Genomic DNA, 15113 nt, shown 5'->3' with positions numbered 1-15113 from the left:
TATATATATATATATATATATATATATATATCTTGGTATATTTTCATGTGTATTGTGTGCAGTTACCACCAAATTATAGAATATGTCTGTCAATAAAATAAATAAATAAATGCAAATATTTATATATTTAAATAAAATCTTTAACATTTGTTTTATATTATATTATAAATAAATAAACAAATAAATAAACAAATAAATAAATAAACAGTTTTACCAAGACCACTCAAAGAAGTCCAAGCTACTCAAAGTGTGGCTAGTCAAAACTGAAAAGTAGAATACTTTCTGATATGCTTAAAGAGGTTGAGGACTCTTAGGGTAAGGCTTTTTTGGTAGCGGTACATTTAGCTGGACGGTTACTGATATAAAAAAAGTGATTGTTTTTGGCTTTGGGAGGAAATGCTATTAGGCTAACCGCCATGAAGCAATGCACAGGACACATCTGCAAGGCAAATTAACAAATTCGTCTTGCATATATGCATGAGGTGATATGAGCAATTAGGAAATTTAATAAGCCTACCATATACCTCATTAGATATTCATTGACAAAATACTTCATATCTTTATTACACTTGCAAACACACCCAAAAATCTAGCAGTTACTTGAGGAAAACAGTTTTGGCTCTCATGTAAACTAAGAAGAGAATGTTAATGCAGCGTTGTGTCAAACTCATTCCTCATTCAGTGGGGAAGTCGTGGCCTAATGGTTAGAGAGTCGGACTCCCAATCGAAGGGTTGTGAGTTCGAGTCTCGGCCGGCAGGAATTGTGGGTGGGGGGAGTGCATGTACAGTTCTCTCTCCACCTTCAATACCACGACTCAGGTGCCCTTGAGCAAGGCATCGAACCCCCAAACTGCTCCCGGGGGCGCCGCAGCATAAAATGGCTGCCCACTGCTCCGGGTGTGTGTTCACAGTGTGTGTGTGTGTTCACTGCTCTGTGTGTGTGCACTTCGGATGGGTTAAATGCAGAGCACTAATTCTGAGTATGGGTCACCATACTTGGCTGGCTGAATGTCACGTCATTCAGTGTCTAAGCCATCATTAGCGCGATGGGTTGGGAGCAGCTGGCATATGAAATATGTTTCGGGGTGGGGTTATGGGGTACAAGACAGAAGGCCATGAGCAAACAATACCCCCCTTAATCATGCTAACTGCATTACCCAACTCTCAGTCAAATGCTAATACACTAGTCCCAACTGGCTAATCAGACAGTGCCAGGAGCTAATCTAGCCCAAATCTAATAGAGGGTAACACTTTGACCCAGAATTCTCTTGGGACTGAGATGTTCAGTGAAGATTTGAAGAGAGAGATTTAGTTGATACCACTGGATTGATACTAGTTTTTTTCAACTGTAGCAACTTATAAAGATTATTTAACAGTTTTTGAAAGACATTTGGCTTAAAATAGCACTATTCAAATCATGGATAACTGAATAATCACTTCAAAACTAATAACTATTCTTGAACAATAATAATAATAATTTTTTTAAAACTTTTTATAAAAACGATTGTTATGAAAAAATACATTATTTTTAGTGCTGTCTATTACATAATATATGTGTACACTGTGTATATTTATTACGTATATATTACATAATATATGTGTACACTGTGTATATTTATTACGTATATATAAATACAAACACATGCATGTATATATTTCAGAAAAATATGTTATTTTTATATATTAAATATATTTATAATATAAATTATATGAATGTAAATATAGACATGTTAATACAGGTAAATATTTTCAAAAATATACTGTGTGTGTCTTTATACATACATAATAAATATACACAGAACACACATATTAAGCAAAAATAAACCTTTTATTTTGGATGCGATTAAAATTAATTATTTTAATTATAAGCACTAATTATTTTATGCAATATATAATGCACATTTTCTGTAAGGAAATTATAAATAGAATAGATCTATACCTAAACTGTTATTTTTATTTAATTTTGACACACTTTTGGTTTAAAATAAAAAATTAAAGCACAAATAACTAAATAATTATATTCAAAAATAAAAATATTTTTAGCTTTATTTTACATAAAATAGTGTATTCTGTTTTTATTACAATCTTTATCAAATATATAATGCATATTTGCTACATGAAAACTATAAATGGAACAGAACTACATCTTAAATGGGATTTTAGTCTAAACCCACCCTACATCTGGTGTAATCTGAATACAGATACATATTTTGTCATTAAATACACAGACAATGGATTCTCTCCTACAAATAAGCACTGATGTGTGACATAGTGCTGTCAAAAGGTTAAAAAACCACGCAAAAGCACAGCAGCACAAATACACTGGCATGCACGTCACTTGCTTCTTGTGTATTTATGGATGCTTCAGTGGCATCCAAGGCATCTTTTCCAGCAAGTCTTAGGGCACCTCTGTGTTTATTCTCGGCTGATAAGTCATGCGACTCAGGTTTCCTTTCGACACAGCTGATCCACACACAGCAAGATGACACCTTTACCGTCCTGAACTACGTTGCGTAAGTGCTCCATGGAAATGCATGTACCATGAGTAGCTGGCAAAAACAACACTCAGATCAGAAGTATGGCAAGTGGGGCAATGAACATGATTCTTGATGAATTAAGATTAGCTATGTCATTCTCTTAACATCAATCCAATGCAAGAGTTGAACGAAGTCCCCGAGAGGAGCCATGAACCCCCCAGGGGTAATTACAAATGTGCTACTGCTGCTCATGGAAAGGTATAATTAGTGACTCAGGTCATGCGGCGTCCTGGTTCAAAACGAAAGGAATTTCCTGTGCCTTCTTCTAGGTCAGCTACTGGCAGCTCATTTTGGAGAGAGGGAATTCTGATCCTCAAGGTGGATGAAAGTAGGTCAATTAATCTGCAAGAGGACAAGTCTCTGGCACTTTTCTCAAAGTTAAACAGGTGTCACAGGAAAGCCTGCCACTTTGGCAGGACAGGGTTTTGAGAATGAAGACGTCTTACAAGGAAAAGTTGCTCTGTCTCTAGTCCATCAGGGGCCAAAGGACAAGATGACAACTGATTACCATCAAGCAACCTTTAGATTTAGCAATTTCCTGCAGACAGGTTACAAATACTTCATTAGATTGATCAAATTACTTCATATGCAACTTCTCATAGTTCAAAGGAAGAAAAAAAAACTTTGATTTTTCTTTGTAAAATAAAATCAATAGATTTAAATGCACAGGCTTCACAGCATTATAATTAAAAATATTATAAACAGTTACAAGTTTAAATATTTCATAGATTACAATTAACAGAATAAAATTATAAAAGTTTTTGAAGATAGATGACAACAAATATAGAATCTAATACCAAAACCAATATGTCTCTTATCAACTGATGAATAAAAACTAAATATATAAATAAAATCACTAATGTCCAACAATAATTTATATTATACTGTTATGCTGTAAATCCCTAATTTTATTCAACATTAAACAGGCTATTTCACCAGTCAGAAAACCAAATCTCCATTTAAAGTGTATCTAAATCGAATTGTACTGAATTCATAAGTCTTTTTTTATGCCAGTTGGCTTGAGGCCTGGTGACTCTGCATCTGAGGTCGCATGCACTCAAAGTGACTGAGTACAATATGACAGGATGTCCTCGATGCAGGACATGTCCCCAGGCTCATAGATATACAGCACTTTCTAACGAACCGTAATGAGGCCGTCGGCTAATTATGAAATCCACATGAGAAGAGCACACCCCCAGTATAAAAACACAGAAAAAGCTAAGGCCTTTGACTAGCAGTCTGCAATAGCACTGTTATAGACATGCAAAAAAGACAAACTAGATCAGTGACTCCCAAACATAACAGGCGAGTTTCAAACTTATCAAACTCAACATATATTATATATATACAGTATATAAAATTCATTCTGTATTTCTAAAACTTCAGAAAAAGTCGGGAAAAACTTATCTAGACCACTTAAATCATCCCAGAAAAAAGGAAATGGAACAGTACCTATTAAATTATAGGGTGCTGCAGTCTGCACATTATGGCTAAATGTACCAGACTGTTTCAGTGTTTTATAGAATGAAAATGAAATAAAGCCAATTGTAAGCTGAAAACTAGATATAGAGGTTTTACAGAGTCTCCCAGAATAGTATTCTTTTTCATGTAGCTTACAGTCAGTGAGCTTGTATTAGAATTCTTCATGAAAGAAAGATTCAGGAGAGAAGGACTTCAGGGGTAGACCTGAATAAAAACCATCCTTGAGCACAGTACAACATGGCCAGATTAAAACAAAGAGGCTTATTTTGGAGAATCATTCGTAAGCCTTTTTATCAGATTTCCTCCGCTCTGCAAAGCTTGACGGTGCATTTTCTGCAAAACCACATTTGTCTCACTGCAGTGAAACTGTAATACTTTGCATTAAACTAGTTATTTTACTAAAAAAGAAAATCAGTACTTATTAGAACAAAACTAAACCACAAACAATAACTAACTTTCCCTGTTTACAGGCTCAAAAAGCAGCATAGGGTTGTATTTAATGAAAATTGAATTAATAGCTATTATTAAAGCTGAAGAATGTACTTTTTGGATGTTAAAAATATCCCAACTTAATATGTAAATATGTACACTATTAATTAGACATTTCTTTGTTGATTATCATTGCTCTGTTTGTTTGAGCAGCCTGACCAGACTAACACAGCAACACACAGACTCGTCTGTTTGACCAACCAATGACAAATGAAGGGAGTGTTCAGGAAACCTATATGAGAACAATCATTATTTTCGCAATTCCTTTTGTTAACACTAGTGGTGCAAAAATTACTCAAATGAGCGCAAACCTTTGTTTATATTTTTAAGGGATTATCATGCCAAACTATACTTTAGTTACTTATTTGAGGGGGAAATCTGTGGCATTATTATTGATTGCATCATCAGATCAGCTGAAAATATTTAATAAACATGCTATGGAAACTTATGAATGAGAGTCATTAAAGTTCAGCTTTGAAGATGAAGTTGTGCAGATTAGTCATCATGTCTAGCAGTGCAGGGATGGTCATAGTTCTTTTCTCTCCCATGCAGTGATATCACGGCTCTCATCCTACACAGCGATTACAGATGTTTCCATAGCAGATCTGCCCTACTTCTGGAGCCAACTCATGCTGGCTGCCTGCATCCAGATCGGCACTGAGACAGTCTTGAGATCATGCTTGACTGAGCCGGTTTGGACTCACTCTTGTACCATTTGGGGCATTTTGATGAAATCATACATTTTCGCAAAAGCCAGAATCGCAACAGAATGCATGAACAGCCTGTGGCTTGACCTTGACTTGAGCCCTGAGCAGAGGCGTATTTATTGCGCTAATGATAAAGAGATCAATTAAAGCAGCGAGCTGTGATCAATACGAGCATGACCACAGTCCGGTTGACGGCAAGACGGGCTTGATTTTGTCTTTCTAGGGCACTGAGCCAGGCAAACGTCAACTCCCTTTAGACAGCAGTGGGACAGGAAGCAGGGTGAGGATTGTGAGAGAGGGATGTTGGCTATTGGCTGCTGAAATGTAGGGCAGAATGGTGTGCCTCCAGCTGGGAGCTCACACTGGAAAAGACATGATATACCATAGCACAAATCCATCATAACCCTAGGCATCAATTATGTTTACAGAACAGGGGCGAACAAAACCTCACAGATTTCTATTGAAGGAGGGACTGCAAAATTGGTTTAGTGACCACAACATTTTGATCACATAGCAATACCCTAGGAAACACCCAAAACTACCTAGAATGTAGGGCTGTGCAACAAATCGAATACGATTTTCATGCGCATCTCATCAGTAAAGACGCTCCTGTAATTAGTAGTATATCTCCAGCACGTGCGTTCAGATCAGGGTTGCCAGGTTTTCACAACAAATCCTCCCCAGTCGCTTCTCAAAACTAGTCCAAAACTAGCCCAATCGCGTTTCCAGGAGGTTCCCCGATAAAAATTGCATCTCGGGGTTAAAATATAATTTTTTTGGCAGGGTTGCCTTGGTAAAATTCTCATTTTAGGGGCTAAATATCACGTTATTGGTATTGGGGTCGCTTCAACCCGCGGACATGGAAAAACAACCGCAGACTTGGCAACACTGGTTCAAGGTGGAGCGGCATTTTCTACACAGAGCCGTAGTCCACCGACAATCTACACAAAATCGCTTTCAAAATCGACAAAGAATCGCCGATTTTGTGTAGACTGTCAGTGAATTACGGCTCTGTGTAGAAAATGCCGCTCCACCTGAACCAGCGTTGCCAAGTATAAATATAACGATCAGTATACTAAACATCGCACATCCCACAGTGTAACTATCACGGATGCGCACATAGCATTACAATATTGCGTTACTCCCTAAAAAAAGTAACTAATTAACTAAATAAAATAGTAAATCTTCACTTTACTTACAATTTTTACAATAATCTTTTATCTGGGCAGCTTGTCTGTTTTTAATTAAAAAAAAAAGTTCTTCTTTTACAAATGTAAAAGCCCTTTCACACCAAAAGTGATATAAATATGCCTCAGGCTGAATATAAAAATGTAAATTCATGTCTGTACAGTAGATGGCGCTGCTCAAATAAATTGCATGAAGAATATGATGCAGGAGATGAAAGTTTAACACTATAAAGCAATAAAAATGAAACAAAATTGTGTCATTTTTTGCTCAGTATGGTTGAATTGGATAATCGAAGATCAGAAGCAAATGCATTGGTTAGTAAAATGGGATTAAATACATAAATTATATTTGTGTTATTTAACATATTTAACTGGTGTGTAATATTCTAAGTTTGCATTTAAAGGTTTTTATTGGTTTTGTGGAATACTGAATCTGTTTTTGTGCAGTGAGATGAGAAAATGCATGTTCATATTTAGTCTAGAACTACAGTAACATCATGTTCACACAGCACACACAACGCCTCTGCACTTACTCCCGATTTCTCTCAACATGGCAACACGAGAGCTGTCAGTCAATACATTGGAAACAAAGTGGCCTTACTCATTTGAAAAGTAGCCTAACACGGATATTTCCATCTAAATTCAGAAAAGTAATGCGTTACTTTACTAGTTACTTCAAAAAAGTAATCTGATTACATAACTTGCGTTAACTGTAATGCGTTAACCCCAACACTGCTGACCACCAGCATCTAGTAAATAAAGCTCATTAGTGCTGCTAAACTTAAGTGATGTTCAATTTGTGTTTGAAAATGTATTCCATGAGTTTGTTGTGAACATTAATGTAAAGGCACTGCCAGAATTCTCCTGCATAATGCATGAAGCGTTCTAAAGCAAATGTAGTGACTGAGCTGCCTTGCTGATAAGAGCTACTAAGCTCTTGGTAGTTATATACACTTGAATACGTATGACCATATTAGAGTTCCTATGCAAGAAATACAGGCAGGTATAAACTGGTGTGCTTGTTTTGACAATCATCATCAATCACCATTACAACTAAAACCCTAATAGCCTTTAGTCCATAATTTTCATCTCCCCAACCTTGAAGGCATTACATTAACCATAGGTACATCCAATTTAGGTTACTGCAAAACTCCAGGCTAAGATTTATAACACACACAAATGGTGAGACATTAGAATACCCAATCCAAGACTGCCAATTTTACAACTAAATAGTCTAATAAAATTTTTATCTTCGATGAAACCTTACAGTGCTTTGCCTATACTAAGAGTAGACTAACATTTATACTAAATGTCAGTAAAAATCAAACAAGAAATTTAAGTCAACTTTATCATTTCTCATTGCAAAGACAAAATAACAAATTCCTGGACAGAAAAAAGACTTTCCCCTCATTCTTTTCTCTTGCACTAACATTCAGCTTTCCCATCAAAAGAATAAACTACAGTCTAAAATATAATAAAATAAAAGAGTACATTTTAAATAAAATATATACTGCGCTCACTTTCTTTTCTTTTCAAATGCAGGCATCCATATCAGTCACTAAACTCTTGGTTTAGAATAATTTAGAGAAAATTATGCATATGGTTGGCCTTATAATACCTATACTGTCTAACATGTTAAATAATAAAAAAACATCTAAAAAATCAAAGTGGTTGACAAATAACAGGAAGAATGCCCTGGTTTGACCTCGCTAAAGCATTAAAATCTCTATTTGTTGGTCACGGCGAAACTAAAGCCGATCCTATTTGAGGTTTTGTCTGACTAAAGCGAAGCATGAGGAGACGGGTCATGACTTCGGGCTGATTTTGTAATGAGCTTGCTAGAAAACGTCTGACTGCGAAAACCAGGCATGAATTACAAACAGCCGATCAATAACACGTTTCACACCTCACAAAACAGATTAAAGCTGGTCAGCCGAGCCACATGTGGTTTGTTCATAAACGTCTCGTACCTTCTACACTGTCAGAACACGAGGTTCCGATGCCGGTATCGCCACTGTCCGAGGCAGCACTGTGACGTCGCCCGCGGCTGCTAATGCCAGCGGCGGAAGAGGAAGCTTGCCATGCCGAGTCGCAGCCAGGGACCCATCCAGGAGAGGACGTGCTCGAACCTAGGAGACAAACAGAACAGGGTTACCACGGAAGAAGAGACGACAAACAGTGGGATGTCATGTCCAACAAACACATGATTTCAAACTGTATCAGCATTTAAACTACTTTGTTTATTCACAATGAAAGTCGTTTAGTTAAGTGAGCATTCAAAAAACTACACAGAAGTGCAACCGGACACTACAAAAGCAACTCTGAGGGACCGCAAATCTCAGATAGACACTACAAACACAATGTCGATGAAATAAGATGAATGTGAACAAACATAGGGTTGAGAATCAACAACCGGTTCTTATTCAGAATCATTAATAAACAATAAATAAAAATCTAAGGAAAATTAAAAAAAATTAAGGAAAAGCCAAATAAACCAAATGTCATGGAAATCTGAAAAAAAGAGGAAAATTACGTACTTAAGGTTTTTGAGCTTGACTCATATATGAGTGATATTAATATTATATTATTAATATTAACAGTATTTGTTTGATTATTAATAGTTTTTTAAAATTTATAGTTTTGTTTTAGTATCTTATACACTTATATACATATATACACTGCCATTAAGATGCCTGGGGTAAGTACAATTTTATTTATTTATTGACTTTTAAAATAAATTAATACTAAATTAATTCACGGAGACGTTAAATTGATCTAAAGTGGCAGTAAAGACATTTGTAATGTTACAAAAGATTTCTATTTCAAATGAATGCCGTTCTTTTGAACGTATTATTCATTAAAGAATACTGTTTTCAACATTAATAATAATAATAAGAGATGTTTCTTAAACACTAAATTATCATATTAGAATGTTATTTTACCGAAGCAATGGCTGCTGAAAATACAGCTTTAACATCACAGGAATGAATTACATTTTAAGATATATTAAAATATTAATTTTTATTTCAAATTGTAACAATATTACACAACATTAGTGTTTTTACTGTAAAACAAACGACTTCTTTTAAAAACATTTAAAAATCTTACTGACCTCAAACTTTTAAACGGTAAACACAAACTAAACAAAACGGTTAATGTAGTTTAGAAAAAAAAATAGAATTATACAAATATCACCTCTAACATTTTTTGGGCCAAAAACTACCAAACCACTAAAACAAGGTGAAGTTCAGTGAACCAAATGGTCAGATTTGCCCTAGAGGGCTCGTCCCCAATATCTGCTGGCCTAATCTATTCTGAGGTGTAATCCGTTTAGACACCACCATTTAGGCTGTCCCCCGTAATGCCTGGCAGGAAAAAAGTGGAATATATAATCTCTCTTGCCAACATCTCTGAACATTTTGATTTGCTTCCAAATAGTGGAGAAAAAAAAAAAAAACCCTTAATGCTGATTCGTGATGAAAAACTACAACAGATACATTTTTGAGTTGATCATTAACTCGTTATTAAAACTGTGGAAAGTATAAACATCATCCTTTTCCTTTCAGGTACAGTCAGCAAATTCTATACTCAGTCTAAACTGAGTTTGAAGCATTTTTCCCTGAAACAGCAGTAAACAGAAAACCAAAAAATACTTCAGATGCTTTATATGAATCTCAAACCTTCAAGAGTTCAGAAGCCAAGCTCCAGCTGAAATCACTAAAGTCAGAACCAAAATTAGCTCTCCATAATGCCTGGGTGGAAAACCTCAAGTCCGTAACAGTTCGTATGAAAGTGATCCAAATTAGCCATCGTGACAGAGTAGCAGATCTGTAAATATCCCGGGTAAACACAGGGCTTGTTGTTGATGAGGCTCCAGCAACTTCTAGACCACCAACAGTTATGCAACGTGATATGAATTATTAAAAACACTGGCAGACAGTCTAGTCGGAATCTGTTGCATCACTGTTCAATATTAAAACAACTTTCAAACACAAAGTGTAAAAACACAAGCTACTAAATACTGAGCACGTGTTTGTTTGGATTTTACAGTCACCACTGTACAATTAGTTTAAAAAGGAAAGAATAAGAAAGAAAGATTGGACTAAAGACACGTGTAAGCAATTTATAATTCAATATTTGAGAGAAAAAAAATACAACTATGCAAATCACATTTTAAAGCAATATAATAACACATTTATAAATAATTAAATAATATTTAAAAATAAAATTCAAGTTGTTTCTTATTTATCATACAGCCAACATTAATAGTAGCGACAAACCATAAACAAAATAAATATTCTAGATAAGTAAGTTAATACTTTGCTTTAGAAAAACGACAATATTGTTTGTTTATTTTAGGGGAAAACATTATACCACCACTCTCTCTTTCTCTCTCTGTATATGCCATCTGTGTGCCACAGCAATGCATATATTAAAAAGACCCCCCTATTAAAGAGACAGAAGACGTTAGAGACCCTTGTGTCCATACCTGACCCAAAGACAAAGCTGAAGGTGACACGAGTGATGCTGGCAAACCATCACAATTCAATAACATCAGCACGCTCATAACGGAACATCACGTATCGGATATATCACAGTATAAGAGCGCGAAACAACAATACACGCGATCAAATATGGCTGTTCCTATGAGCATATCTGGCTTACAGTGTGTCATTACACAAGCGCTAGGCTCTTACCTATCTTATAAGCGTCGAATCCGTCCTCAAAATCGTTCCTGGCCCACATGGCGCTCGGTTTCACACAATGAACCGATAGATCCGACACAACTAGCCGAGACAAAATGCGCGACCCCACTAAGAAAAAGGAGGGGAGGTATTTAAGTGAAACCGCATTCCATAGCCAGCAATGACTGGAAGAACCTGCGAATACAATCTGAATTCAACGCGTTTATATGTCTCTACGCGGTAGTCCTGCAAGGCTGGCGCGTATGTCGCAGATTTGAGCCGGAGTTATGAACTCGTATTCGCTGTATGACTCGCTGGCAGCTGCATCGCGAGGATGTGATCTCACTGCCTCAAGTAGGGCTCCCTCCAGAGATCCGCGGAGAAGCGCACGCAATCACAGTCCGAGAGCGCGCGACACTGGCTCCTCCCACTCAAAGCCACACTCTCTACTGTAAGTATATGAAGGAAAGACCGGGGCTAGTTGTCACACGGGTGAAAAGTGTCTTAACCCTTTAGTGGCCAGGAATTCCTCTAAAATAATTCTGAAAATATTCAAACAATTTGTTTTTAATTGTACAGTTTGTACATTTGAAATAAAATAGATTTTTTTTAAACCTTAATTGCCAGGAAAAAACAAACTGTAAATGGAAAAATGTTATCTGAAATTACTTATTTTTATAACTTATGACCTTTTATGATACAAAAATCTATATACCTCTCCCCAGAGCAAGTAGTTCTAAACTTTTGTATATTTATTTATTATTATTTGTTGGCCAAAATAATGGTTAGATGCCTCTGCATTCTTTTTGCACCTTTCTTTCTTTCTTTCTTTCTTTCTTTCTTTCTTTTTTTAAGGACTTAAATGTATATGCATGTATATTTTAAACTGACTTATGAACATGAAATGTAAAGTACTGGACTAAAAAGTGAGACAATAACTAGCCCTGATCTCCCAGTAGGAATGGAGGTGATATACAGTACATAAATATAAGCAATACTTATGTATATATACGTATATAAGCAAATACAATTGGTATTAATATGATGTAAAGTTTATTTTAAAATATTAATACTCTTATTTTTTTGCTTAAAAAAATTAAATAATTTTAATAATTAAAAAAAACTACTATAAAATGCTATACACTAATATAGATTGGTATTTGTTGCCAAGGTCTTGAGGGGATAAAATTAAATGTGCTCACGGTTCAAATCAACAAACACACTCACCCCTATTCAGATGGCACATTCTTTCACTGGGAAACACAGCAGAACTATTTATATTTCAGGGTGTTTGAGACTGTTTCCACTCCACACCTGTTGGACAGACTAGGGTGATTGTCCAAGCTGCCCAAATGGGCCATTCCTTTCTTAACATTCCTTTGTAGCGTTTGCATCTATTTACCCTGCTGTCTCATTACACTGAGACCTTCAGTCTACAAGAGTCTCATTGGAGAACTAATTGAGAGTTTTTCATGTGCTGTTTAAGACTGCAGGAAACCCTGATTTTGTCTCTTGTGCAACATACGAATGTACAAAACATAAGGATCATTGCTCTGATTTTTCACAATATCCGCATTGCATAACACATGGCATAACACTCACAATTATCACGACTGCTGCGGAAACAATTGCAATGTGTATTTACATCAACACATGCAATAACTAAAATTTGAGATGTGTTTTGTACACAAAGTTTAAATCAAAGCATGTCAAACTGCACACAACAGTAAAGGAAGACTAACAACGGTCAGTTGTCTGCTTAATTGGGTCTATATCAACGGGAATAAAAATTCAGTCTCAGGCAGGCGAGAAAAAACAGGACTGCATAATAACTGTATTATCCTGGTTCAATTGCGCATAATCTCACAATTATGAACATGCATTCAACTGCAATTACCCCATTCTGACAAGACTGACCATTTCAAATCCAACAGGTTCTCTGATGAAAAAAAATGCAAGTAGTGCTTTTAAATGTTTTTACTATTCTTTATACTTTGTTCTAGTTATTTAATGATAGGAAACAAATACAAAAGCAAGATACATTAAATAAAACCATGTTTTTCAAGGTGCAAACCATTGTGATGAGCCATTATGATAAGCCTTTGATAACTAGATCAATATTATATAAAAGGATACAAGAACCAGGCTCAAATGCATTTCAAAAAGCTTTACCCAAAGCATACCACCACAAGTTGCATAAGCTCCTGTCCTCAAGGCCTATTCATCAGATTTATTATACATACAGTTTCATGTCGCCAATTTGACAAATCAGTTCTGTCAGCACAGGAAGGGCTGCACCTGACCAGCACTTTGTTTAAAATGTAATGTTTCTTAAAGGAATAGTTCACCTTAAAAATAATGTATTATATACTCACCCTCATGTTGTTTTAAACCTTTATGTATGTGGAAGACAAAATTCTGAAGACTTGTACGGTTCACTTATTTACAGACAATTACATTAATTGAGAACTGGAGCTTCAAAAAGCACATAAAAGCATTAATTAAAGCTTTCATATACAAAAATATTATGAATGTAGTTCATTTGACTTTGCAATATTTAAAAAAATCTAATAAAAATAAATCTAATTTATGGACAATTCTTTGGATTTATATCTTTAGAAACTGGATCAACCGATTCATTGAAAAGATCCAATTCAAAAGTTCCGCAACACATCTTTTTGAAGCTTGAAAGCTTCAACCCAAATAAACTGCACTTGTGTGGAAAACTATGTTCTCCCAATAGTGCAGAACCCAACGAAATCTCCACAACACAACGGAAACAAGCCACAACATAACAAAATTAGCACAACACAATGGAAACAAGCCACAACACAACTGAAACAAGTCGCAACACAACGCAAATTAGCACAACACAATGGAAACATGCCGCAACACAATGGAAACAAGTCACAACACAACAAAAACAAACCACAACACAACGGAATTAGTCCTATATGTTGTAGCAATTTTGCTGTGTTGTGCACTACTGTTTTTTTTTTCTGGTTTCAGAAGTGGACATTCAACCGAGAATGCCTTGCTCTCAGTTGTTGAAGCCCTAAGACTGGCAAGAGCGGATTCCAAATCTTCAATACTTATCTTGCTGGATCTGTCCACTGCTTTTGACACAGTTAACCACCAGATCCTCCTGTCAACCCTATTGGCAAAGGGCATCTCAGGAACCGCACTCCAATGGTTTGAGTCTTACCTATCAGATAGGTCCTTCAAAGTATCTTGGAGAGGTGAGGTGTCCAAGTCGCAACATCTAACTACTGGGGTGCCTCAAGGCTCAGTTCTTGGACCACTTCTCTTCTCATGGCATCATTAGGTTCTGTCATTCAGAAACATGGCTTTTCATACCACTGCTATGCTGATGACACCCAACTCTACCTATCATTCCATCCAAATGATCCGACGATAGCTGTTTGCATCTCAACTTGTCTAACAGACATTTCTTGCTGGATGAAGTACCATCACCTTTAACTCAAACTTGCCAAGACAGAACTGCTTGTGGTTCCAGCAAACCCATCGTTTCATCACAACATCACCATCCAGTTAGGCACATCAACCATAACTCCTTCAATAAAAGCCAGAAACCTTGGAGTTATGATTGATGATCAGACCACATTGCTAATACTGTCCAGTCCTGCAGATTTGCTTTATTCAACATCAAGAAGATCAGGCCCTTTCTTTCGGAACATGCTTCACAACTCTGTGTTCAAGCTCTTGTTCTGTCCAGGCTAGACTATTGCAACGCTCTCTTGGCAGGACTTCCAACCAGTTCTATCAAACCATTACAATTAAACCAGAACGCGGCAGCAAGATTAATTTTTAATGAGCCAAAAAGAATGCACGTCACGCATCTGTTTATCAATTATCACCACATACCAATCAGGGCCGTGCACAGACCTTTTGAGGGGCATGTGCTGAAACTGAAAAAGGGCACCCCCCTCCCTTTTTTTATATCAAGATTATTCAGTAAGCCTGCATAAAAGGAAGAAATGGTCACATCTTCATACTGTTTCCATA

At 36.2% G+C, this 15113-nt stretch overlaps 1 pseudogene; it reads right to left on the bottom strand.

The window, feature by feature from the left end:
* LOC109113622 overlaps positions 1–11614 on the bottom strand; it is a 55888-nt pseudogene extending 44274 nt beyond the window's left edge.
* Between the last annotated feature and the right edge of the window lie 3499 nt (positions 11615–15113).

Source organism: Cyprinus carpio, unplaced genomic scaffold (genome assembly GCF_018340385.1).
Source record: "Cyprinus carpio isolate SPL01 unplaced genomic scaffold, ASM1834038v1 S000006759, whole genome shotgun sequence".
In the NCBI taxonomy this organism is placed as follows: domain Eukaryota; kingdom Metazoa; phylum Chordata; class Actinopteri; order Cypriniformes; family Cyprinidae; genus Cyprinus; species Cyprinus carpio.
The sequence above is the reverse complement of the archived record's forward strand: the minus strand, read 5'-3'. Positions and strand labels throughout refer to the sequence as shown.